This window comes from Prionailurus viverrinus, chromosome A2 (genome assembly GCF_022837055.1).
Source record: "Prionailurus viverrinus isolate Anna chromosome A2, UM_Priviv_1.0, whole genome shotgun sequence".
In the NCBI taxonomy this organism is placed as follows: Eukaryota; Metazoa; Chordata; class Mammalia; order Carnivora; family Felidae; genus Prionailurus; species Prionailurus viverrinus.
Window position 1 is genome coordinate 115,550,797 of NC_062562.1, and position 23,472 is coordinate 115,574,268.

General features: G+C 38.0%; 1 protein-coding gene across 4 annotated transcripts in view; it reads right to left on the reverse strand.

Annotated features, from left to right (window-relative positions):
* Nucleotides 1–835: 835 nt before the first annotated feature.
* HYCC1 (hyccin PI4KA lipid kinase complex subunit 1) overlaps nt 836–23,472 on the reverse strand; it is a 152,802-nt gene continuing 130,165 nt past the window's right edge. For 3 of the 4 annotated variants that reach the window (XR_007150265.1, XR_007150266.1, XR_007150263.1), the window contains one exon: nt 836–918. The gene's annotated coding sequence lies outside the window, so the exon portion shown is untranslated. Of the gene's footprint in view, nt 919–11,317; nt 11,376–23,472 lie in introns of those variants that run through there. The other variant, XR_007150264.1, reaches the window with a different exon arrangement.

Sequence of the window (23,472 nt, forward strand, 5' to 3'; positions counted from 1 at the left end):
TTTCCTCTGTGACTAAGTAGAGCATTCTAAGTATGGTGGAAAGATGGGTATGTGAAACTGAATAAATGTCTAATGTGATTTCTTCCTCATTTTTATTCACTTGCAACCCTTTCTACAGTACCGCTCTCTGTTAAAATTTAGTTCTATTTGAGGCATTTATATGAAAATGCTATCTTGCCAAGACATCTTCAGAGGTGCTGGAGGGAAATTGCAGAAACGTAAAAGCTCTTCCAATAGTCCAACAAGTGCTGAAGCCCACCACGTCATCCTTCTGGAAGCCCAGACCCCTGAATCCCACAGGTGTGTGGGCCACCTCAAGTCAAAGGCTTTCCTTATGCCTTTAACCCTCCCTGTGAACTGCTTTGCATTTTTGTCTTAAACCCTATGTGACATTCAGGCATTCTTACCACTTTTTTTCCCTCACATAAACTTTTTTTTGCCCCTAACAGTGAGGCAAACAACCCTGAAAAGTTTTGGAAGCATCATTTCCATATTGCAAGTCCTCACATTGCATCGGCTAAAATCCAGTCCTTGCTTCTTAGCTAGTCATTGTGATTTAGATCTCTCGTGCACACTGCTATTCTTCTAAACAGTAACATGCGGGAGACGGTGTAGGGCAAAGATATCACCAAACACCAGCAAGGTAGAGAGGCTGTTTTTATTGTTTTGATTTCCTTTAGGTTGTGCACTCTGTGATATCCAGCTAGAGGAGCTCTGTGGTTAATATTATATTTGAAATGAAAAAGATTCCAAGGTCTTCAAAATTTGCATTTGCAGAGGCTGTCTTCTTTAATTTTTATATTTTAAAGGCAATCTTCTGACAACTAAGATCATGCTTAAATCGGCTTTGCAAATTCCAGCAAGAAACTGGGTCCACATCACTTGAGACTCTATTCTGTCGGCTTCCCTTGCTTCCCCCTGGTGAAAAAAATAAACCATTCTATTTATTTATTTTTTTTTAAGTTTCTGTATTTATTTTGAGAGAGAGGGAGGGAGAGAGAGCTCAAGCAGGAGAGGGGCAAAGAAAGAGGGAGAAAGAGAGACTCCTGAGCCAGCGCAGAGCCCGACACAGGTCTCAAACCCACAAACTGTGAGATCACAACCTGAGCTGAAACCAAGAGTCAGACGCTTAACTGACTGAGCCCACCCAGGCATCCCAAGATAAACCGTTTTAATATTTTATATAATTAAAAAAAATAACTATTCAATATAGAGCTAGCTAGGCTCCCTAGGGATTATGGTATGGAAGGAGAAAGGGACAAAAAGATACAATGCCAAGAACTGAAAGGGGAAAATTCATAAATTGAATATAACTCTAACACAATAGAACAAAGCAAGGATAAATGGGCAGACTGCAATTCTGGTTTGGTTATTTTTTAACTAAGCCTGAATTAATTTGTTCAAAATGACCCCTACAGAGCTATTTTAAGGGCACACAGCTCCCAGTTGCAATAACTCCTTTAATATAAAAATTAAGGACCAAGGCTGAAGCATACAGCTATCTAACAAAGTGCACAGCCCAGAAAGAGAAATGGGCTTTAGTTCTAGTTTATCTGCAGACTCCTGACTTGAAGTCTGTGAAAGTGTCTTCACTTTAGTTTTGCCTTTTGTACAAGTCTCTCTTGTTGAATGGACTCAATTAATAAATCAATCAATCAATAAATAAGGAGTTCCTCTGAACATCCCTTGGAGAGAGGAGAAGAAAGGCCTTGTTCTGTTCCTATCTCCCATCCTAAGTTTCTCTGCCATCTGTAGTTTTTTTTCTTCCCGAAGAAGAGTCTTCTCTGACATTCTTGGGAGTTCACAGTGCAAATCTACCCCTTATTGGCTCCGAATATGTGGCAATAAACTTGACTTCTCTAAGCCACATGTATTCAACAAATATTGAGTTACTATATGCCAAGCAATTTTCTAAAGGGTGCGCAAGACAAAGTCCCCACCTACCAAATTCCCATTCTTATGAAAGGAAGAACAATGAGCAGATGGATAAAGAAGCAGTCTTTATAACGTCAAGTGACACCAAGAGCTGTGAAGAAAAGTAAAACAGGATGATGGGAAGAGAGTGAAGAAGGGAGGCAATTTTAGAGAAAGCCTTCAGGAAAGGGCTCTCTCGGGTGTCAGGTTGGGTCAAAGGCTAAATACATGAAAGGACTGTGTCCTATCTTGGGGAAAGAATATCAGACAGGAACAAGCTTTGAAGTAGGGCAAGGAGCTGTTGTGGCTGCAGAGAGGTCCATGTGAATCAGAGGATGAAGACAGGGAGGGGCGTGGGGCAGCATATGTGTGCCCCATGGGCCATGGTGGAACTTTAGATTTTATCCAGTGACAGGAAGTAATTGGAGAGTCTTAACAGAGGAGTACTATGATCTGATTTCATGTTATAAACATGGCTCAGATTGATTTTGTGGAGAATGGACTACATGGGAGTAACCATGGAAGTAGAAAAACCAGAAAGGAAGTTATAGTAATGGCTACAGCAAGGGATGATGGTAGCTCACTCTTCTATAACATGAGGACAATTGTAGCAACAACCACATGGTACCGTTGGGAGACTGAAATCAGATAATATATGTAAGTGGCTTACCACAGCACCTATTACATAGCAAAACTCGATGTTAGCATTATTGTTGTTATCATCATGATTATTTTGGGGGTGGTTCTTCTAACCCAGTTGGTAGCTCCTTGTCTAAACTTTGGCACTCCTTTTGCTTAAAGGATTTCAAATACTCCTTTATCCCCTCTAATCATGTCCTCCTGTGTCCTAGAGCAGCCTTGCAAACAAGAGGGTATATGTGTTGGGTCAAAGATGTTCAAAATGCTTTATCAAGGCTGTTTTTATTCATTGTGGTTGTCAGTCCTGCCATTTATGATGACAGAGAAGCAGCCTGGGGGAGAGCTCTGGAACAGTGTTGCTTCCCAGGGGGCATCTGGCAACGTGGAGGTCATATCTGGATGTCATAATGACAGGGGGACAGTGCTGGCACTTAGTGGGTGAGGTCCGACAAAGCTAAGTAACAGAACCCTACACAATAAACGATTTCCTACCCAAATGGCCCATGGTGGCACCAAGGTGGCAGGAGAGTATCCATGAAAACTGTATGCAGCCCAGCTCCAGGAAGATTGTGCAAAGGCAGGGAGAGGGGCCTGAGGATGCTGGGGTAGAGGACAGAGTATTGCGTTGAGGAGCCAATTCCAGTTTCAACCTGAACAATTCAAGTCATGTGAATTGAAATTTTTCATTCATTGTTGGACCTCAGCTTCCTTTTCCATAAAGTTGGCGAATTCCTTGGAAGGTTAAGGAAATTCAATAAGATTACGCCTGTGTAAGCATTTATTAAATTGTAAACCATCATGAGGCTCAACAACCTGTCTCTCTGCACGCATAAGTTGTTAATGAGATAGAAAATACAGTCTCTGCCCTAGATAATTTATAATTCAATCATCATTGATGAAGAGCTGTAAGCTTCCATTAGAGAACAAAGTAGGAAATGTGTTTTCAAAATCACAGGCCTGGTTTTCACAAGCCAAACATTTTATATTTAATTGAACTTTGCAAATGCCAATGCTTTTGTCCCCCCATTTAAGCTTATTTACTTATTTAAGCTTATTTACTGTTACTTACAAGTAACACTATTTATAACACCTACCTTCTTTTAAAAATGGGAAAGGAAACGACCCAGTGGCACAAATTAAGCTTTTTTCCTGCTTTGTTTTTGTTTTAACTATGACTGTCTCCTATATGACAAAATAATCTCATTGGAAGAAATTCTGATCCACTAGGATAAATTTGATCTTTTATCAAAATTTATTTTTATAGTCAGAAAATAGCTATTTATATGCATCCATTCATTGTTCACTCACTCATTAATAGATTATAATTATTGTCTTCCATAGGCAAGTTTTGTGCGCACTTTGTTCCAAAAAAAATTTTTTTTTAATGTTTATTTATTTTTGAGAGAGACACAGAATGCGAGTGGGGAAGAAACAGAGAGAGAGGGAGACACAGAATCCGAAGCAGGCTCCAGGGTCCAAGATGTCAGCACAGAGCCCAACGTGGGCTCGGGCTCGAACTCAGGAGTTGTAAGATCATGATCTGAGCCGAAGTCAGACGCTCAACCAACTGAGCCACCCAGGCGCCCCTGGGCACACTTTGTTCTAAATGTCACTCCTAACCCAAACAAACAACACTGGGAACAGGAAGTATAGTGCCAACAAATACTAAAAGCTAGAGTTTGTATAGTACTTTGAAGAGGATAGCTTTCCTTAGTAGAACAATTATTAATAACAAAAATTAACAAAAAAAGAATTGTGTTAAAATGTACTGAGATTAAACATTTGGCAAATCAGGTATATTATATAAGATTAATCACTGTGGCAGGTGCTGACTCTTGTTTATCCTATATTCACTCCCCTTCGTTCCTGCTAGAAAACACCAGTTTATTCAGGTAGCAGGTAGAGACCCCTCGATTTCAGTGTAGATGGATTGCCCTTCCATTTCCAGAATATGAATTTTAATTTGTCTAATCTAGTCACTACCGTGGACAATGATTGCTTATAAATGGGCAGAGATGAGGGGCGCCTGGGTGGCGCAGTCTGTTAAGCATCCGACTTCAGCCAGGTCACGATCTCCCGGTCCGTGAGTTCGAGCCCCGGCCTCAGGCTCTGGGCTGATGGCTCGGAGCCTGAAGCCTGTTTCCGATTCTGTGTCTCCCTCTCTCTCTCTGCCCCTCCCCCGTTCATGCTCTGTCTCTCTCTGTCCCAAAAACAAATAAAAAACGTTGAAAAAAATAAAAAAAAAAACAAATGGGCAGAGATGAAAACCAGTTTTAGTCAATGAGATATAAATAGACATCTGAGGTGGGTTTCCAGGATAGCTTTTGATCCACTGTATTAAAACAAACTCTGATTAGGGATGTATATTTTAATTCCAAGAGGAACGACTAAAAATAGTAATAACATAAAGGAGTACAGCCTAAATGCAAGCAGATAAATTAAAATGGAATACTAAGAAAAATTTTTAAAAAGCAAAAATCTGAGAACAGAAGAACAAAAAAACAGGCTACAAATGATGAGATGACAAAATGATAGATCTAACTCTAACCATGTCAATAATTACATCAGGTTTATGATCTAAACACATCATATAAAAGGTAAAGATTGGCAGAGTGAATAAAAAAGCAAGACTCAACTATATGCTCCCTACAAAAGGCACACTTTAAACAAAAAGCTATAAAGAGGTTTAAAAGAAAATAGAATTTTTAGGGGCACTTGGGTGGCTCAGTTTGTTTAGCATCCGACTTCAGCTCAGGTCATGATCTCACAGTTCGTGAGTTCAAGCCCCACATCGGGCTCTGTGCTGACAGCTCAGGGCCTGGAGCCTGCTTCGGATTCTGTGTCTCCCTCTCTCTCTGCCCCTCCCCTGGTCATGCTCTGTCTCTCTCTGTCTCAAAAATAAATAAAAACATTAAAAAAAAAGAAAATAGAATTTTTTTAAAATGTGAATGAATTCTAAAATAATGTTTAAGCAACCCAGGCTAAGTAAAAAAAATAAATATAAATAAAAACAGAAGAAACTGATAGAAAACAAATAGAATGGCAGACGTAAGCCACAACATATCAATAATTACAGTAAATGTAAATGGTGTAACACATACCAATTAGAAGACAAAGATTGGGGGGCAACTGGGTGGCTCAGTCAGTTAAATGTCCAACTTTGCATCAGGTCATGATCTCATGGTTTGTGGGTTCAAGCTCCACGTTGGGCTCTGTGCTGACAGCTCAGAGCCTGGAGCATGCTTTGGATTCTGTGTCTCCCTTGCTCTCTGCCCTTCCCCTGCTCATGCTCTGTCTTTCTCTCCCTCCCTCCTTCCCTCCCTCTTTCTCTCTCTCTCTCTCTAAGATAAATAAACATTAAAAGAAGAAGAAGAAGAAGAAGAAGAAGAAGAAGAAGACAAAGATTGGCAGAGTGAATTAAAAAACATGATCCATCTATATGCTGTCTACAGTGGGTGCAGAGCATTGGATAAAGGCCAGAAATGCTGTTAAACACCCTACAATGTACAGGATAGCTCTTACCTCTCCCACAAAGAATTACTGGAGCCAAAATTCAATAGAGCTGAGGTTGAGAAACTCTGAGCTACAGTAATCAAGACAGTTTGTTATTGGCAAAGATGTAGTCATATAGACCAATGCAACAGACTACAGTCCATAAAGAGAATAATACATATATGGTCAGCTGTTTTTTTGAGTGCCAAAGTAAGTAAATGGGAAAAGGAAAATCTTGGGATTCCTGGGTGGCTCCTTTGGGTGAGCGTCCGAGTCTTGATTTCAGCTCAGGTCATGATCACAGGGCCATGGGATCGAGACCCACATCCAGCCCCACACTCAGCGTGGAGCCCGCTTAAGATTCTCTGTCTCTCTCTTCCTCTGCTCCTCTTCCCCACTTGCACTCTCTCTCTCATTCAAATTAAAAAAAAAAAAAAAAAAAAAAAAAAGGAAAGGAAAGGAAAGAAAAATCTTTTCAACAAATGGTGCTGGAATAGTTGTGTATCTATACAGGGAGAAATAAACATGGACCCTTTCTTCAAATCACACACAAAATTAAGTCAAACTTAAATGTGAAACCTAAATCTATAAAACTTCTGGAAGGAAACAAAGGAGTAAATCTTTCTTACCGAAGGATAAACAGTGTTTCTTAGATAGGAATACTAAAACATGGATCATAAAGGGAAAAAGTAATAAATTGTACTTCAACAACCAAAGAAGATATATCAATGGCCATTAAGTACATAAAAAGATCCTCAATGTCATTAGTCATTAGGGAAATGCAAATCAAAACCATAGTAAGATACCACTTCATATATACTAGCATGGCTAGAATTTTACAAAAACAGACAAAAACAAGTGTTGTTAAGAAGGTGAAGTAATTGCAACTCTTCTAACTACTGGAGGGTGTGTAAAATGGTGCATTCATTGTAGAAGAGCTTGCTGATTTCTCAAAAGGTTAATCATAAAGTTACCATACAACCCAGCAACAGCACTCAGCTATGGCCTAAATATTTGTGTATCGCCCCCCCCCCCCATCCCCAATTCATATGTTGAAATCTTAACGCCTGATGTGATGGTATTAGGAGGTGGGACCTTTGGAAGGTGGTTAGGTCATAAAGGTGAAGCCCTTAGGAATAGGATCAGTGTTCTTATAAAAGAAATGCTACAGAATTCCCCATCCCCTTCCACCATGGGAAGACACAATGAGAAGTCTGCAATCCTGAAGAAGTCCCTCGCCTAACATGCTGGCATCCTGATCTCAGACATCCAGCCACCAGGACTATGAGAAAAAAATTTCTATTGTTTATCTCAATCAGTGGTATTTTCTTATAGCAGTCCCAACAGACTAAGACACATTCCTAGGCATATACCCAAGAGAAATGAAAACATATATCCACATAATAGCTTGTATACAAATATCCATATCAGCTTTATGTGTAATATTCAAAAACTAGAAATAACCCAAATGTCCACTGACAGCTGAATGGATAAACAAATTGTGATATATCCATACACTGGAATGCGATTTAGCTATCTTACCTACAAAAAGGATAAACTCTGATTCCCACCATAAAATAGATGAATCCCAAAACAATTATGCTGAATGAAAGATGCCAGGAAAAGTATGTATTTTATGATTCCATTTATATAATTCTAGAAAATAGAAACTTATCTTTAATGACAGAAAGTAGATCAGTGATTGATTCTTGATGCAATTGGACGAAGGGATATATTTTTTTAAGATTTTTTTTTAATTTTTAAGTAATCTCTACATCCAACATGGAGTTTGAATTTACAACCCCAAGATTAAGAGTCACATGCTCTACTGACTGAGCCAGCCAGACACCCCAGAAGGAATACATTTTAAAAAGGCACAAGAAAACTCATCTAGTTTTCCTTTGAGGAAAAAAAAAGTGTAGCAGCAATATTTAAGCTTTTGTAGAAATTAAATAATGTGAATGCAAAGGAATTGATTAAAATAAAATGTGATTTGGGGCGCCTGGGTGGCTCAGTCAGTTAAGCGTCCGACTTCAGCTCAGGTCACGATCTCACAGACTGTGAGTTCGAGCCCCGCGTCGGGCTCTGGGCTGATGGCTCAGAGTCTGGAGTCTGCTTCCGGTTCTGTGTCTCCCTCTCTGTCTGCCCTTCCCCCATTCATGCTCTGTCTCTCTCTGTCTCAAAAATAAAAAACGTAAAAAAAAAAATTAAAAAATAAAAAATAAAAAATAAAATGTGATTTGGCTAAGGTTCCTTTTTAAAAAAAATTTAAGTTTATTTATTTATTTTCAGAGAGAAAGAAAGCAAACTAGGGAAGGGCAGAGAGAGAGGGAGAGAGAGAATCCCAAGCAGGTTTTGCACGGTGAGCACAAAACCCGATGTGGGGCTCAAACTCATGAACCGTCAGATCATGATCTGAGCCAAAATCAAAAGTTGAACACTTAACCAACTGAGCCACCCAGGCGCACCTGGCTAAGCTTCCTTTTAAAAAAAGATAAATATTTCACACCCCTATGTTTATTGCAGCATTATTTACAATAGCCAAGATGAAACAACCTATGGGTCCGTCAATAGATAAATGGATAAAGAAGATGTAATGTATATATACAGTGGAATATTACTCAGCCATAAAAAGGCTAAGATCTGGCCATTTGGAACATAGATGGACCTAGAGACTATTATGCTAAGTGAAATAAACCAGACAGAGAAAGGTAAATACCATATGATTTCATTATATGCAGAAGCTAAAAAAATAAAAACAGCAGAAACAGACCTGTAAATACAGAAAACAAACTGATGGTTGCCAGAGGGGAGGAGGAGGAAGGATGGGCAAAATGGGTGAAGGGGAGTGTGAGATACAGGCTTCCAGTAATGGAATAAGTCAGAGGGATAAATGGTACAATGTAGGGAATATAGTCAACGGTATTGTATGGCAACAGATGGTAGCTACACTTGTGATGAACATAGCATAATGTATAGACTTGTTGGTTTACTATGTTAAACACCTGTAACTAATGTGACCTTGTGTATCAACTTCATGTGTGTCACACTTCCATGAGAAAAAGATAAATATCTAGATTCAAAAGAAATCCAATAAATCTGATGCTTTCAAAGGGCATCTTAAAACCCAAAATACATACAGGAAGTAAAAACTAGGATGATCTAAATTGAAGATGAAGAAAATTGAATTTTTTTGATACAAGAAAAGTAGGGATTACTATCATGATAGTGAATAGGGTAGATTTCTTACCAAAAGAATTATGAAGTAAACAAGCTCCTTATATAATTATATAAGGTATATTAAAAAGAGTTGAGGGAGGGAGGCAGAAAAGAGAGGCAAACCAAGAAACAGACTCTTAATTATAGAGAACAAACTGATGGTTAACTGGAGGGGAGGTGGAGGGGGGGTGGGTTAAATAGGTGATAGGGATTAAGGAGGGCACTTGTGATGAGCGCTGGGTATTGTATGGAAGTGATGAGTCACTAAATTCCACACCTGAAACTAATATTACACTATATGTTAACTAACTAGAATTTAAATAAAAACTGGAAAAAATAAAATAAAAAGAGAAAACCTAACAATACTGATATTATATATCTCAAACAATATAGTAACAAAATACAAACTAGAAAGTGCCTGAAGTGCAAAAAGAAATAGGAATAAAAATACACTTAAAAAATTCAATACTCCATTATGAGGAAAAATGTGACAAGACAAAACACATAGACAAATGTTTTCTTAAAAACAGAAAGTTGAATAAAATAATACATTAGGTAGTAATAGTCCGATTCATTTTTAAAAACCTTAATGATAAGGCAAGAAAACATATTTTTTCCAAGCTATTGTAGGCTTTTCCACAAAAAGTAACCATATTTGGGAAACAATGATATAACTAGGAAATGCACAAAGGCAGAAATCTGCAAACCACATACTCAAATCACAACAAAATGATACACAACAACAGTAGAACTTAAAAGTGTTCAAATAGAAGGGGTGCCTGGCTGGCTTAGTTGGTGGAGCATGTGACTCTTGATCTTGGGGTTGTGAGTTCAAGCCCCATACTGGGTATGGAGATTACTTAAAAATAAAATCTTCTTAAAAAGTGTCCAAATAGAAGTATATTTCTATATGCTTTCCTAACGTTTAGCTAAATTACAGAATAACAGGATATACAAATGCATTATGTCAAAATTTATGGACTATTGCAAAAGCAGAACATTATGGAAAATTGTATTGCTCTAGAGGTTTCCAGAACTAAGAAACAAAAAGAAACATCAACTGGATTTCTACTTTAGTTTGAAAAAAAACAAAACTAAACTAAACTAAATAGCAAGCCAAGAGAAAGTAGGAAAAGGGAAATAATAAAACTAAGAATAAACATATTTTGAGGAGAGATAAAATTAATAACACCAATAGCTGATTCTGCCAAAAATTTTAATAAAAACCCTATTAACTCAAATAATGAAAAAAGAAAAAGAAAATCTAATCAGCGAAACTAACTTCTGCACTATTAAATATTTGTTGAAGAACAAATTAATGAGAGAAAACAGACAGCAAATACAAAAGAGAATTAAAATAGGAGAAATATAATTTAAATGGGCAATATACATAAAGTGAACATAAATAATAATCGTTGATTCTAGGAATCAATATTTCTCAATCAACTTCTCATAAGAATTTAATAATATCATTAAAGAAAATTTGCCAAAAAGGAAAAATTACCATAATTTCCTAAGTCTTTACTTTGTATAATTCTAACCTTTTGCAAAATGCAGATATATTTTTTACACAGCATTATGTATTCTGGCTTTTCACATAGGATACCAAATATGTTTAATTTCTACACGTTATTTGATAAAAATGAAATACATAAGTTATGAAAGTCTTCTTTAACCTGATTATTTCACCATCTAATAGAAGGGATTTACTTACAAGAAAACGCAAAACTCTAATAGAGGGAGGGCAGATAAATTTATGAAGACGTATGACTTTTTCCTATCTAAGAAGTCTAAGTAGAATATTAACATGTTAGATTAAATTTAAGTTAGATTAAATTAAATACCAGTTATACTCTCCAGCCCATTCTCTTGACAAATTAATAGTGAAATTTATCTACAAAGAATAGTGAACAAGACTATCATATGGTGCCATTATTTGATGATGATGATGATTAATAATCATAGTAGTAGTGGTAATAGCAATATTATCATCATAATCTTAAGGCTGGCATCCTTTTTTTCCAGAAAGACATTGGTACTCACTGACTCAGATCAGTTAATGTTTGCATCTCCACAGTCTCCTTAGTAAAGGAGAGAAAATTCGCATACCACTGAAAACAAAGAGGAAGTGTAGGGCACAAATAATTCAAGAAGAGGGATAAGAAATTTTTTAATACATCAAAATTTGATGTACTAACTCTGAAAATAATTCCAAGTAGTCTAGCATTAAACATTGAACATTATTTTTAAATCTAGAAGGGAAAATGGACTGATGTATTTATTTACGCTATGGAAAAACATGACAAAATGGGAGTCCATTTTCAGATATACCTAAAATATATAACTTTTGTAAAAATATAGAATATTAAAGTCAGTCAAAGAGAGAAATGTGTAATAATCTATTGATAAAGGTTTACTATCCTGGGGCGCCTGGGTGGCACAGTCAGTTAAGCGTCCGACTTCAGCTCAGGTCACGATCTCGCCATCCGTGAGTTCGAGCCCCGCGTCAGGCTCTGGGCTGATGGCTCAGAGCCTGGAGCCTGTTTCCGATTCTGTGTCTCCCTCTCTCTCTGCCCCTCCCCCGTTCATGCTCTGTCTCTCTCTGTCCCAAAAATAAATAAACGTTGAAAAAAAAATTTAAAAAAAAAAGGTTTACTATCCAAATTATTGAGCAAAAATCTCAAATGTATAAGATCAGTACGTTACTCTACCTGATTTACAGTCAACATGGACAAACCATTTACACATGCAGACTTGCAGACATCAGGTTACCAAAATGAAAAATGCAGTCTTGCTGAGTTTCTTTAATAAGGAAATGGACATTTTAGAGCACAATTACATATCTATTAAATATTAAAAGTAAATTAAAGCTTAAGATTGGAAGCACTTGTTGATAAAAGGGGGGTTGGAGGGCAGAGGAGGAATGCATAGTTGCTAACACATAGATGTAATGGATAATTTGCAGCAATGCAATTTTTTTAGTTTTCATAAAATCTACCCTAGCAATAAACCATAAAAGAGCTAATATCCTTAAGCTGGTAATTCCATTTAGGGGACTATGCAGGTAATCATTTGAACTAGTGTATTCACAAAGTATTGATATAAACCCGGACAAGTCATTTAACTCTCAGTGTTCACTATACATGATGCGTTGGTCTAAAGCGATGTTTCTCAACGTTTAGTCTTGCAAGTCAATTACCTGGCCAAGGCTGGTCCAAGCTCCCACCAAAGAACAAGGGTGTCTAAGAAAAGTGAGGAAACTTCCCTCATCTCCTTACTCGCTTTAGTAGGTAAGACATGCCTGGGTTTGTAAAAAATAAACTCTTATTATGATGAAATAAAGGTAAAACGTAACAAAAGAGTATCACCACCTGGTGACATCTAGGCAGGGACTGAGGCTAGTTCATTACCTTAGTCTCTCCAGGTGACCTCAATACAGAAACCCTCCACCCTTCTGTCTAAATCCTTGAATCTAGATCTGTTAGGAGAGTTAACTGAAAACGCTTACTGAGGGCTTTCTAGGTGTCAGATACTCCATTGAAACAAATACTTTCCTGAGGCTTGTCTAAACAAATCATCATGAGGAAGTAATTGTGTGCATAAAATATTTTGAAGGAGAGATAGGTAGAATGAGAGTGGCATGCTTATGAAAATGGAGATTGCTGTGTTCCATCCCCAACCCCTCTCACCTGCTGAACCAGAATCTCTGTGGATGAAGCTGGGAAATCTGCCCAGAAGATTCTTACACAGGCAGTTCGAGGGCCAGCTTTAAAATAAAAAATTGGACTTAAAGGAGCTTTAAGACCTTTCTTGCTCCCAAATTTTCTGAGTCTAAAATTTTGTTTTTAACAATTTATAACTTAGAAATAGCTTAAGATGAGGGGTGCCCAGGTGGCACAGTTGGTTGAGCTTCCAACTCTTGATTTCAGCTCAGGTCATGATCCCAGGGTTGTGGGATCAAGTCCTACATAATGCTCCATGGTGAGCATGGAGACTGCTTAAGATTCTCTTTCACTCTCTCTCCTTCTCTCTCCCTCTGCCCCTCTCCCCTGCTTACACTCAATCTCAAGTAAAAAAATAAGGGGCACCTGGGTGGCTCAGTCAGTTAAGTGTCCGACTCTTCATCTCAGCTCAGGTCATGATCTCACATTTCATGAGTCCGAGCCCCACATCAAGCTCTGTGCTGACAGTGTGGGTCCTGCTTGGGATTTTCTCTTCCCCTCTCTCTCTGTTCCTCCCCTGCTTGTACTCTCGCTCTCAAAATAAATAAATAAACTTTTAAAAATTAAATAAATAAATAAAATAAATAGCTTAAGATGAAAAATGAGGAAATGAGTAAGACGTATTTCTGTACAACGGAGTAGCACAAAGATCCATTTGACACATTTTTTTTGGAGGATTTGGTGCTTTTCATTTTATCACATAACAAAAGCTTTGATGCCCATTGCTGTAGCTCTTTGATGTTTATTTCTGAGAGAGAGAGAAAGAGAGAACGTGAGCAGGGGAGAGGCAGGGAGAGAGGGGAACACAGAATCCAGGGCAGGCACCAGGCTCTGAGCTGTCAGTACTGAGCCTGACACAGGGCTGGAACCCATGAACCACGAGATCATGACCTGAGCCAAAGTGAGACACTTAACCGACTGAGCCACCCAGGCACCCCTTTAAATTTATTTTTTTATTTTGAGACAGAGCGAGAGAGAGAAAGAGAGAGAATCAGCAGGGAGGGGCAGAGAGAGGGGAATAGAGGATCCGAAGTGGGCTCTATCTGACAGCAGAGATCCCAATGTGGGGCTCAAACTCACCAACCACGAGATCATGACCTGAGCTGACGTCAGACACTTAGATCGAGCCACATAGGTGCCCCATTGCTGTAACTTTTTGCTATAAATTCCCTTTATGCTCAATTTAAGCAGCTTTCCTTGTTTAGATATTCTGTCATGGCACTGTTGTAAAACACATACCCCAATCCTCTAGCACAGAGATACAACTTGGCTCTTCTTTTGCTTGTGATTTTGGTTTTATTATGTCTCTATTGTGGTCTTCCTGACACTATATTGAGGGAAGTAATGATAAAAAAAGCTGATTAATTCCATGCATGTCTTTCATCTATGTCATGTGTTAATGGCATTTATCCCTTCTTCATTTGTCACCTCATCAGTAATTCTCTAACCTGCCACTAGCCACCTTTACACTTGTGAATACACAACGCACTCCCACCAGCATGGAAATCTTCACACTTTGTGTAGTAAAGAATTAACCTTGCCCAGAAAAAGGTCTGACCTTTGCCCTGAGCTCCTGGAAGGTGATCTCTAATCCCTTGAAATGCCCTGCCTAATAAGTGTCTTTGTCTACCTGGGTGCCTTGGACCACACTGGATAGTCTCAGAATGTGATTAAGAGCCGAGGCTTCAGCCCCACTGACTTCCAGAGGGACTGTGTGCATGTCCAAGGAAGTGCCCTCCAACGACTGATACCACACAGTGAGAGAAAACAGACCTTACAAAAACAAGCTAGCTAATTCTCATACATACACCAATCTCTACCACCACCACCAAAAATAAATAAGAACAAAAATAGGCCCCGGAGGGAGGGGAGGGAAATCAGAATCCATAGCCACAAAATATTACCCAAAATGTCCAGTTTTCAAAAAACACATTGAGACATGCAAAGAAAGAGGAAAGTACAGACTACACATGGGAACAAAAGAAACTGACCAAGAGGGATGAGATGTCAGATTAACAAAGACTTCAAAGTACCTCTTATAAATATATTCCAAGGACTCAAGGAAATGATGTATAAAGAAGTAAAGGAATTTATGATGACAATATCCCATCAAATACAGAATATCAATAAAGAGACAGAAATTATAAAAAAAAAAAACACAGAAATTTTGGAATTAAAAAGTGGAATAACTGAAATGAAGAGTCATTAGAGGGTCACCTGGGTGGCTCAGTCAGTTAAGCATACGGACTCTTGATTTTGGCTCAGGCCATGATTATGGTTCGTGAGACTGAGCCCTGAGTCAGGCTCTGTACTGACAGTGCAGAACCTGCTTGGGATTCTCTCCCTCCCTTTCTCTCTGCACCTCCCCAGCTCACACATGCACGGGTACTCTCTCTTTCTCTCAAAATTAATAATTTTTTTTTAAAAAAGAGCCATTAGAGAAACTCAGTGATAGATTTGAATCGTCAAAACAAAGAAACAGTACACTTGAAGATAGATTGATAGAGATTGTACAATCAGAGGAACAGAGAGAAAAATAGCATGAAAAAAAGAGTCTCAGAATAAGTATGAGACACCTTTAAGTACACTTTCAAGTAATGAGAGTACTAAGGAGAGAAATAAGTAAAAGGAGAAAAAAATCAAAGAAATAATGGCTAAAATGTACTAAATATGTTGAAAAAATATTAATCTACATATCTAAAACTCAATAAACTCCAAGTAGGATAAATACAGAGATATAATCTGGCATACACATATTCTTGCCTTCTTTGTCCGAGATTAATTGACCATATAATTATGGGTTTATTTCTGGGATTTCTATTCAGTTCCATTGATCTATACGTCTAATTGATGTCAGTACTATACTGTTTTGATTACTATCACTTTGCGGTATAACTTGAAATCTGGCATTGTGTACTTCCAACTTTATTTTTCTTTTTCAAGGTCACTCTGGCTATTCAGGGTCTTTTGTAGTTCCATACAAATTTTAGGATTATTTGTTCTAGTTTTGTGAAAAAATGCTATTGGTATTTTGTTAGGGATTGTATTACATCTGTAGATTGCTTGGGCAGCATGGACATTTTAACAATATTTGTTCTCCCGATCTAAGAGCGTGGGGTATCTTTCCATTTCTTTGTGCTGTCTTCAATTTCTTTCATCAGTGTTTTATTGTTTTCAGAGTGCAGGTCTTTTACCTCCTTGGTTAAGTTTATTCCTAGGTATTTTATTATTTTTGGTGCAATTGTAAATGGGATTGTTTTCTTCATTTCTCTTTCTGTTGCTTCATTATTAATGTATAGAAATGCAACAGAGTTCTGTACGTTGATTCTGTATCCTGCGACCTTACTGAATTCATTTGTCACTTGTAGTAGTTTTTCGGTGGAGTCTTTAGGGTTTTCTATATATAGAATCGTGTCATCTGCAAATAGTGAAAGTTGTACTTCTTCCTTACCACTTTAGGTGCTTTTATTTCTTTTTGTTTTCTGATTGCTGTAGCTAAAATTTCCAGTACTATGTTGAATAAAAGTGGTGAGAATGGACTTCCTTCTCTTGTTTCTGACCTCAGGGGAAAAGTTCTCAGTTTTTCCCCATTGCCTGTGATGTTTGCTGTGGGTAATCTAATAGCTATGTTCTGGTTAAGGAGGTTATAAAGAAGGCATTACACTGCTTTCTGGCCCTGCTGAAAGTATCTAGTTAATGCGTATTTAAGGGTTGGGTCCTGCCTGTGCTCAAAAATTCCTTAGACCATCCTATCTATGGAATATCTTATCTTGTTCACCCTACTTTCGGCATCTGCTCTTGGGAATGCCTTGTTTTTTGCATGCTTTCTATAGTTCTTACTGGCACGGACATATTGCACAATGTTTTCCCTATAATGTATGACTAATAAATACAAGAGCTTGAATGCAGCTCAGAGAGTCTTCCCTTAGCCTCCCTCTCACCTCTCTTGACTTGCATGGAGTCTTGAGTAATCCTTTCTGCCGTCCTTGGCTTTGCTGGACAATGTTGAAAGCTGAACCCACAATTGGTGACCCCAATGTGATAAGTCAAACCCACAGTTGGGGACCCTGACATGGTCCTACAGTTCGCTGTGGGCTTTCCATATAAGGCCTTTATTGTGTTGAAATATGTTCCTTGTAAACCTACTTTGTTGAGGGTTTCATCATGAATGGATGTTGTACTTTCTCAAATGCTTTTTATGCATCTATCCAAGTGATCATATGATTTTTATCCTTTCTCTTATTACTGTGATGTATCACATTGATTTGCAAATCTTGAACCACACTTGCAAACCAGGAATAAATCCTACTTGATCATGGTGAGTGATTTTTTAAATGTATTGTTGGATTCAGTTTGCTAATATTTTGTTGAGGATTTTTGCATCTATGTTCATCAGAGATATTGGCCTGTAGTTCTCTTTTTTTGTAGTGTTCTTATCTGGTTTTGGTATCAGTGTAATGTTGGCCTCAATGTAATGCTGGCCTCATAAAATGAATTTGGAAGTTTTCCTACTTCTATTTTTTGGAAAATTTTAAGAATAGGTATTAACTCTTTAAATATTTGGTAGAATTCCCCTGTGAAGCCATCTAGTCCAGGACGTTTGTTTGTTGGGAGTTTTGGGGTTTTTTTTAAGTTTTTAAAAAAATTTATTTTATTTTGAGAAAGAATGAGAGAGAACAAGTGGAGGAGGGGCAGAGAGAGAGGGGGACAGAGGATCCAAAGTGGGCTCTGTGCTGACAGCTGAGAGCCTGATGCATGACTTGAACTCAAGAACCATAAGATCACGACCTGAGCTGAAGTCAGACACTTAACAGACTGAGCCACCCAGGCACCCTAGTTCGTTGGGAGTTTTTTGATTACTGACTCAATTTCAGTACTGGTAATTAGTGTGTTCAAATTTTCTGTTTCTTCCTGCTTCGGTTTTGGTAGGTTATATGGAATTTATCTAGGAATTTATCCATTTCTTCTAGATTGCCCAATTTGCTAGCATATCATTTTTCATAATATTCTCTAATAACCTTTTGTATTTCTGTGGTGTTGGTTGTTATTTCTCCTCATTCATTTGTGATTTTGTTTGAGTGTTCTCTCTCTCTGTCTCTCTCTCTCTCTCTCTCTCTCTCCCTTTTTTAATGAGTCTGGCTGCAGGTTTATGAATTTTATTGAGGTTTTCAAAGAATCAGTCCCTGGTTTCACTGATCTGTTCTATTGTTTTTTAGTTTCCATATCATTTATTTCTGCTCTAATCTTTATTTCCTTCCTTCTGCTGGTTTGGGGTTTTGTTTGTTGTTCTTTTTCTAGCTCCTTTAGGTGTAAGGTTAGGTTGTTTGAGAATTTTCTTGCTTACCTGCCTGTATTACTATAAGCTTTCCTGTATTACTATAAGTAATAAGCCTGTATTACTATAGAACCACTTTTGCTGCATCGCAAAGATTTTGGACACTTGTGTTTTCATTTCCATTGGTCTCCATGTATTTTTCTATTTCTTCTTTTATTTCTTGGTCGACCCATTTATTTAGTAGCATTTTATTTAACCTCCACATGTTTGTGTTCTTTCCAGGTTTTTTTCTTGTGGTAGATTTCAAGTTCATAGCGTGGTCAGAAAAGATGGATGGCATGATTTCAATCTTTTTGAACTGTTGAGATTTGTTTTATGACCTAATATGTGATCTATTCTGGAGAATGTCCCATGTGCACTTGAAAATAATGTTTATTCTTCTGTTTTAGGATAGAATGTTCTGAATATATTTGTTGAATCCATCTGGTCTAGTGTGTCATTCAAAGTCACTGTTTCCTTATTGATTTTCTGTTTAGATTATTTGTCCATTAGTGTAAGTAGGATGTTACAGTCCCCTACTATTATTGTATTACTATCGATTATGTTTGCTATTAACTGTTTTATGTATTTGGGTACTTTCATGTCGGGGACATAAATATTTAAAATTGTTATATTTTCTTATTCATTTGTCCCCTTTGTTATAATAATATAATTATATATAGTCCTTCTTTGTCTCTTGTTACAGTCTTTGTTTAAAAGTATTGCTACCCTGGCTTTCTTTTCACATCCATTTGCATGACAAATGTTTCCCCTCACTTTCAACCTGCATGTGTCTTTAGGTCTGAAGTGAGTCTCTTGTAGGCAGCATATAGATGGCTCTTTTTTTTTTTTTTTTTTAATCCACGCCATCACCCTAGATCTTTTGATTGGAGAATTTAGTCCATTTACATTCAAAGCAATTATTGATATGTATTTATTGACATTTTTATTTGTTTTGTGTTTGTTTTTGTGGATCTTATCTGTTCTTTTCTTCCCTTGCTCTCTTCTCTCACTGTAAATTGGCATTCTTTAGCGATATACTCGGATTCCTTCCTCTTTATTTTTTGCATATCTGTTACTGGTTTTTGTGGTCAACATTAGGTTTGTATATAGCATCTTCTGAATATAGCAGTCTATATTAAGTTGATAGTCACTTAGTTTAGAACCATTCTTGACTCCTCTCTTCCCCATGTTTTAGGTACATGGTGTCCTGCTCTTTGTCCTTTTATTTTGTGAGTCCCTTGACGGAGTTTTACAGATATACTTATTTTTACTGCTCTTGTGCTTCCTACTTTTTGTACTTTTACTTATGGTCTTTCCTTTCCACTCAAAGAGTCCTCTTTAACATTTCTTGTAGGGCTGATTTAGTGGTCACGAACGCCTTTAAATTTTGTTTGGGAAACTCCTTATCTTTATTATATCCTTTATCTTTATGATAGCCTTGCTGAATAGAGTATTCTGGGCTGTGGATTTTATTCCTTTGAGCACTTTGAATGTATCATCCATTACCTTCTCGCCTGCAAAGTTTGTTGAAAAATCCACTGATAGCCTTATGGGATTTCCCTTGTATGTAACAGTCTACTTTTCTCTTGCTTTTAAAAATCTCTCTTAATCACCACTTTTTGCCATTGAAATTATTATATGTCTTGGTGTGGACCTCCTTGGGTTGATATTGTTAGGGGATCTCTGTGCCTCCTGTGTCTGAATTTCTGTTTCCTTCCCCAGATTTGAGAAGTTTTCAGGTATTTTTTCAAATAAATTTTCTGTCCCCTTTCCCTCTCTTCTTCTTCTGGGATCCCTATAACGTGAATGTTATTTTGCTTGGTGGAATCCCTGAATTCCCTAAGTCTATTCTCATTTTACGTATTTTTTTTCCTCTCACCTGCTCAACTTGATTACTTTCCTTTGCTCTGTCCTCCAGATCACTGATTTATTCTTCTGCCTTCTCTAATCCACTATTTATTCCATCTAGTGTATTTTTATTTTCAATTATTGTGTCTTCATCTCTGATTCTTTTTTATCTCTCTGTTAATGGTCTCACTGTTGTCCTCCACTCTTTTCTCAAGTCCAGTGAGTATCTTTATGATTAGTTTAAATTCTCTATTAGATATTTCTGGTGTGGTTTTGTCCTATTCTTTCATTTTGGAAATATTCCTCTGTCTCCTCTAACTTTCTATACCTTTTTGTCTAACTCTCCATCTTTTTCTGTGTGTTTGGAGAGCCAGGTGCATCTCCTGCTCTTGAAATTAGTGGGCAGGGCACATTTTTAAAAAGGTGCATGCTGCTTCTCTTCCACAGGAGACATGCAGCCTTTGCCTAGATTAGAGCCAGCTGGGACTGATCTGCCAATGCACATGCAGGCAGGGTGCTCAGTTTTGACAAGATGAGGGCTGGTCTTCCATGGGAGGTGACTGGTGGCCACCACCAGGACCAAGACCCTGCAAAGTATCCAGTCAGGAGATGTAGTGTTGGCAAAGTTTGTGCTTGTCTTCTAGGGGAGGGGATGCACAGTGCAGCAACTGAGGTAAGCCCTGCAGGAAGGTCAGGACACAGTGTAAGCAAATTAGGTAATGAATGCCGGCACAGATTGGTTCCCACAGGTGGCCGTGTGTGTACAGTGGTGGTAGGGGAGGGAAATGGTGCCTGCTGGCAACTTTGTTCCTAAAGGAGTCTCCCAGAGATCTCTGTCCCTCTGGGACACACTTTGAGGGGAGTAACTAACTCCCTCCCCTATGCCCCAGGCATTTTTTCAAACTGCTGTTTCTCTGGTCTTTTTCTACGTGCTGTTTGTTGTGCAGTCTCTTTAAGGGTGGGGACTTTCCTATCACCTTCCAGGCACTCCCAGGACCTAGCTAGCTGATTCTTAAAGTTCAGGCTTTAAGTCCGCTGGTTGTAAAAACTCACAAAATTCAGCCCCTCTGGTTTTCAGAGCAAAATGTTATGGGGATTTGTCTTCCCCACATGGGCTCCCCAATGTGAGGGTCTGTTTCTCTCCCCTCTCAGCAGTTTTGGCTATTTAGCTCCTGACCACATCTCCACCCCTCTTACTCTCTTTGATGCGGCCTCTTCTCTACATTTAGTTGTGGAATTTGTTCTGCCAGTTCCGGGTGTCTTCTGGATTATTTACACTGATGTGATTGTTGTCTAGTTATATCTGTGAGACAAGGTAGCTTAGGGTCCTCTGGAAGTCAAATTTCTGTTGTTTTGAGCCACATTTTTGGTACTTTGTTATAGCAGCTCTAGGAAATTAATACACCAACCCTTAATTACTAGGGCAAATTCTTGTTGATCTTCTGCCTCATCATTACATCCATTGTTGAAAGTGGGCTACTGAATACACCTGAAACTAATATAACATCGTACGTTAATTATACTTGAATTAAAATAAATAAGAAAGCGGGGGTATTGAAGGCACAAACTCTTATTGAATTTCTATTTCTCCCTTCAATTCTGCCAGTTTTTACCTCATAGATTTTGGGGGTTTGTTTTTAGTGAATATGTTTATAATTGTTACATCTTCATGATGGATTGACACTTTTGTCATTATAAAATGCCTTCTTTGTCTCTTGTAACATTTTGTTGTTTTAACATCTAATGGTTTGATATTAGTGTAACCATTATGGCTTTCTTATGGTTGCTGTTTGCATGATATATCTTTTTTAGATCATTTTATTTTGAAATTGTTGTGCTTTTGAATCTAAAGCATATCTTCTGTAGTCATATGGTTTTATTTAATCCAGTTTAACAATCTGTCTCTTTTGTTTAGAATGGGTTGTTTAATCCATTCTCCAATCTGTTTATACATATATATTGAGTTTTTTTTTAAGTTTTTTTTTTTTTAATGTTTATTTATTTTTGAGAGAGAAAAAGAGAGAACCGGGGAGGGGGGTGTGGGGGGTGCAGAGAAAGGCATAGAATCTGAAGCAGGCTCCAGGCTCTGAGCTGACAGCACAGAGCCTGATGCGGGGCTTGAACTTATGAACTGCAAGATCATGACCTGAGCTGAAGTCAGACGCTTAACTGACTGAGCCACCCAGGTGTCCCAAAACATGTATATTGAGTTCTTAATTTTAGGCTTTGCATTTTTCAATTGTACAATTTCAAATCAATTTTTTTTTAAAAAAAGATTCTGGTTCTCATGAAATTCTCCATCTTGACTCATTAATCAAAGCTACTTCTAAGTCTGCCTCTGATAACACTAATAACTGGATCATCTGTGGATCTGGTTTTATTGCCTATTTTTCCTCATGGTTCTGCTCTTTGGTATTCTTTGTAATTTTTTACTTAATATTAGGTATTGTATATGATATACTGTACAGTCTTCCTACAGAGGAGGATAACTCTATTCCCTGGTAGGAAGACAGTGTAGGCAAATCACATTAATCCAATCTATAATTCAGTGAATGTGAAACTAGATTGCAATGTTATAAGGTTTAATTTACTTTACTTGGATTCTTTCCTGTTCCTAAGGTGTAATTCTCAGAGTTCTTATATGAGATTCTGGAGTAGACACCAGTGCCTCTCTTGATGGGTTCTAGAATGTAATTTTTGCTTCATCAATACCATGATGCAATATACATTTTAAAAAATCTTTGTTTTGGCCTTCAGGTTTCTGCCTTTTTGTTTTTTTAAAAATCCTTCTGCTCTGGGGGCGCCTGGGTGGCGCAGTCGGTTAAGCGTCCGACTTCAGCCAGGTCACGATCTTGCGGTCCGTGAGTTCTAGCCCCACGTTGGGCTCTGGGCTGATGGCTCAGAGCCTGGAGCCTGCTTCCGATTCTGTGTCTCCCTCTCTCTCTGCCCCTCCCCTGTTCATGCTCTGTCTCTCTCTGTCCCAAAAATAAATAAACGTTGAAAATAAAAATTTAAAAAAAAAAAAAATCCTTCTGCTCTGGCCAATCCAAGAATTCAGCAAATACTCAAGGGGGGAAATCAGCAGAGTGTGAGACTCACTTCTCTGAACCTTCCTGCTTTATGAGGATTTTAGGTCTCCCAAGTGCTGGTTGGCTCAATTATCCTAAACTTTTTATCTCTTCACTCTTGTGGGGTTGCAATAGTTTGTTTGCTTCTCTGATTCTTAGCAGTAACTTTCTTCCTTCTACCCAGATTTGTATCAAAAACTGGCAATTCTATAAAGGAAGACATAGCTGAAGAATGTTTACTCACTTCTCTGCT